Source organism: Microtus ochrogaster, chromosome 8 (assembly GCF_000317375.1).
Source record: "Microtus ochrogaster isolate Prairie Vole_2 chromosome 8, MicOch1.0, whole genome shotgun sequence".
NCBI lineage: Eukaryota > Metazoa > Chordata > Mammalia > Rodentia > Cricetidae > Microtus > Microtus ochrogaster.
Window position 1 is genome coordinate 53234483 of NC_022015.1, and position 4607 is coordinate 53239089.

Genomic DNA, 4607 nt, shown 5'->3' on the forward strand with positions numbered 1-4607 from the left:
TTTTGTTTTCCTTTTGGCTTTATTATGTTTCATATCTCCAGAGACAGGGTCTCGCTGTGTATCTCAGGCTCGCTTCCATCTTACTCTGTAGCTCCGACTGGGCAGAACTCACGATCCTGCAGAAATGAACCACTGCCCATGCTCAGCTGCTAGGTTTGATGATCAGAGTTTTGTTGTTGCTGTTGCTGTTGTTGTCATTGTTAAAATGTGACCAGAAATGTTTTTATGTTGTTCTAAAGATAATCTGTGAATCTGGTGGATTTTTGTTTTGCGTTATGGGAGATGGCCATGCTATGTGGCCTCGGCTGCCCGTGACTCGGTCTCCTTTTGACTCAGTCTCCCGAAAGCTGGGATTATAGGTATGCAACACCATACCCAGCTGTGCACCTTTAAAGTCTGGATAATATCACACTGATCCCTGTAACGATTTCAGTTGGTGTTCCAGTTCACTTGTGGCTTTATGACAGCTAGCTTCCACTGCCAGCTCGATAGGGCATCTGTGAGGCACACTTTAGAGTGTGTCTGTTAAGGCGATTAACTGAGCAGGAAAATCTCTGAAGTAGGCAGCCTCATGGGCCGAGGGTCTGAGTGAATCAAAAGGGGGAAGGGGAAGCAAAGCAAGCCGAGCACCAGCATTCACATCTGCCTCCTGACTGTGGACACAGTGTGACCAGGGGCCTCCCACTTGCACTGCTGGGACAAGACTGTGTCACTTCAAACTGTGAGCCACCATAAGCTCTTCCTTCCCCAAACTGTCCCTTAGCAGGTGTTTCATCCCAGCGAGGTGACGCAGGCCTCAGGCCTCAGCTTCTGCCTTTCCCTATGACAGGTAGTGGTGTGCAGGGAAGTTCTGGCCTTTCTCCTCTTCTTCTGGTAGCTAGGTTTTGTTCTTTCCACTCCCAGTCAGCCAAGTGACTTGCAAGACTCGGAGCTGATAGGCCAAAGTTAGTCGATTCGGTCGATCTTGGGGATTAGTTTGTGTTAGTGCATAAAACTACCTTTTAAAATCTGCCATCTTCTGGCAACCTTCATCTCTCAGAAACATCACTTTGGAAGTGGATTTACTCCAGAGAACACCGGGGCATCTCCCAGTCTGTCAGCTAAACATAGTTACGATACAAAATTATGGTTGGAATCATAGTGAGCACCTTGGATGTGAGTCACTGAGTCTGACCTTCTTGGGGATTACAGAAGACAAGTGACGCCATGTGTCCAGGGCAGGACTTCCACCCAGAGGAAAGTCTGATGAAAAAAGAATTGGCATATAAGGGCAAGTCTGTGGATGCTTAGGGTGCATATAGTCCATAATTTTATTTTATTCATGCATTTTAAATGCTTTGACAAAAATATCTATTTTGTACAGTAACTAGACAGTTTGCTAAACTACCAAATACTAACAAAACTAAAATCAGAGAAAAGTACATTACCAAGGGTTATTCTGTGACGTCCTATATATAGTCCCAGCTTTTAAGACTCAAACTCAAAGACTATGACAGGAAGACACCAGTCACCTGAAGACATCAAAATCAAGGGATGTCAAAAGAGGTGTGCCCAGTTTGGCCTACCTAGAACCACATCAAACCCCAAAAGATATGCTCGCGTAACTGTGGGGCTCTAATGAAGTTCTTGAGCCCCATAACCTCAAGGTGTCCGCTGTCAACAAGAAACCTAAGCAAGCAAAATATTCTAAGTGGTAAATAGTACTCAGACGGTAAGAGAACTGGGCTCAGAGCATGCTAGTGGAGTAGGGAGTCTCAGGAATGGCCCTGGACAGACTCACTATTCAGGAGCCACAGGGAGACACTCCTGGGTTTCTGAAATATGAGACTTGAAGTTGGCATGTACAGACTTGTGACCCACAAGCAGCAGCGGATAAGGCTTTAACTTGGGCCCAAGTCCCTTGGCACCCTGACTACCTATTGTGACCTGCTACAATGGCTGGCAGTCTGCCAGTATTTTATATACTGCCCTTTGAAGCAGGGAATAGCAGTTTCGACTTGTGTTAATAGCAGAAGATGGGTACAAATATTGGAAGTCCTTTTAAGAGTATCAATAACAACATACCAGTAATGCAGACCCAGGGAATCTATAGATAGACAACACCAATGGAAAGGTATAATATAAATGCTATATGGGCCCATACCTTTCCTACAAGTGTGGTTTTGAGCTTCCTGCTGAATGAAGCACAGAGACGCCATCCAGAGGGAACAAGGATATCGACGTTTTCATTGAAGATTCCCATACATAAACACTCGACAAATAATTGCCAGTCGCTTTGCAAGCAAAGTGATTTTACACATTCACATTAGCTTGCACCAAGGCCCTGTGATATAAGACTGAGGGTAGAGTATTAGTCAAGCAAACACCGTCTCTATCACTCAGAGTTTGGTGAGAATATCACACATGGGGGAAAAAAAATAAAGAAATGAGCTGGCAAACCAAATGGTAGCCAGCTGATGCGCCTGTTATAGTTGATTCTCTTGAAACTGCTATGACAAAATGCCCGACAAAAGCGACTTAAGGAAGGAGGCCTGTTTCGCGGCGTGGCAGCCTGTATCCTGTGGTGGCTGGTCACAGTGAGCCCATTCTGAGGAGGCAGCATGAGGAGCAAGGGCAATGCCCACTCCGTTTCTCCTTTGTATCCAGTCTAGAGCAGGTCTGTGTAAAGGTGCCGCCCACATTTAGGGTGGGTCTTCCTGCTCAGTCAAATCAATCTAGAAATTTCCCCAGAGAGGATCTCTAAAGCGATTCTAGAGCTGTCGGGATGACAAAGATTAACCACCACCGCATCCAAATGAGCCGTTCACCAAGGAGCGATACTCTATTTAACCTAACGCTTAACGAGATAAGCACAGTAAATCTGCAATAAGGAAACAGAAACAATTACAGAAATGTACTCTGAAATTGCCCCCAAAAGGGGTACAGATGAAAGCAAAGGCAAAAGCTAACAGAACTATGAGCTCGAAGACACACCCAACCCACGAAGCTCTCACCAAGTCAGGCGGGACAGGGGATTGGACCTGACTTGGTGTTTTCCTGCCCTAAACTCTGTCTCACTCCGTCTGTCTCTCTGTCTCTGTCTCTCTCTGTCTCTGTCTCCTCTCTCTCTCCTTCCCTCCCCTCCTCCCCCCTCTCCTCTCTCTCTACAGAACTGCTTCAGGCACCTATCTCAAGCAGAGCCCGCTTGCTCTTGCCTGATCAACCCCAACTCTCAACACCTTCTACTGCCCTTTTTTTGCCTCAAGAAGTAAAAACTGTGACTGCCCTGCTTGAGGCCCCTGTGCTCAGTCCTGCCGGGAAGATCCTCACACCTTCCCTTCCTTCTAACTGATCTCCTGGAAAGGCTTTTTCCTTGGGCCCCTCAGTCAACGTCAGATTCCCCCTGCACCTTCGCAGTTGGAAAGCTCACAGTTGCTCATGGCTGTGGAACATTTTCCCCAGGGTGTGATAAGTTCTGGAGAGACCAGGACCCCATCTGGCTTTCACCCGTGAGAGTATAGTTACTGACAAAGTGAGTAGATAATGAAGGTCAAGGACAAGCAACAATAGTACATCCTTCTTGTATATGACCGTTTTCTAAAAGATACTTAGGGGATAGGAGAAGTTACGGTCTTTGTTAAAGCAGAGAAAGTCATTATGAAGTAGAATGTGAAATCCATATGAATTCTAGAATGCTTCAGGCTACACCCATAGATATTTCTGTGAGTACAGTGCTCAATATGGAAACATTGTGCAGTGATAGGCTCATGTCTCCTGAGGTCGGATAAGCAAGGCTTTCATCTTCGTGTCACTAGATGAGAATATGTGTACAAAAAGGGGCTGGAATATTAAAAGGTTTCAGGGGAATTGGACACCTAATTCTTAAACTGAGAACTCTGTCCGAAAAAGAGAGAACGATGTAGCTACCACACCGCCTATTACACGTGGGGCTAGCGCCAGAACCCAGCCTCCACCGCACCCCCGGGGAGCCAGTCCAGTTTTTCATTAAGGCACAGACGGCACCTGCCACCCGGTCCCTGATGGAAAGGGTCCCCACCCTTCTGAGATCCCAGGCATATGTCGAGCGCATCACCCGTGCCGGGCTGGAAGATTGAAGCTCCTAGCAACCGGCACCGGGAAGCCAAGAGGACCATTTCCCGACCCCGCCTTCCAGACGCTTTCAGGGTGGAGCGGGACTGGGCAGCGCCCTCAGTGGGCGGCCAGGCGGCCAGCTGGTGCCGCTCGAGCCCACGCTGGCGCCCCCTAGCGGTCACACGCGGAGTGCAGCGCCGCCTTGCGAGCCTTTCGGCGGCGCTGCGGGGTTTCAGACCCTGGAAGCGGGAAAGCGCCGTGTCACTAACAAGACCCGCGCAGCCGTCCACGCGTCTGCTCAACTCCGTGTCCTAAGTGTAGCCAGATCCCACACGCAGAGGTCGGGCCCGGGATGCGCGTTAGGGAACTGGGACTGGGGACGATTGAGGTTCCCGTGGGTCCCCGCGGGAGGCCGCCACGTAGTCCCCTCCAGGATCCCGGCCACGAGAGGGAGGGACTCGCGCTCTGGATGCAGGCGCGGCCACGGCATGGGGCGCGGACACTTCGCACGCTCACGCGCGCCCGAGCAGGACTCC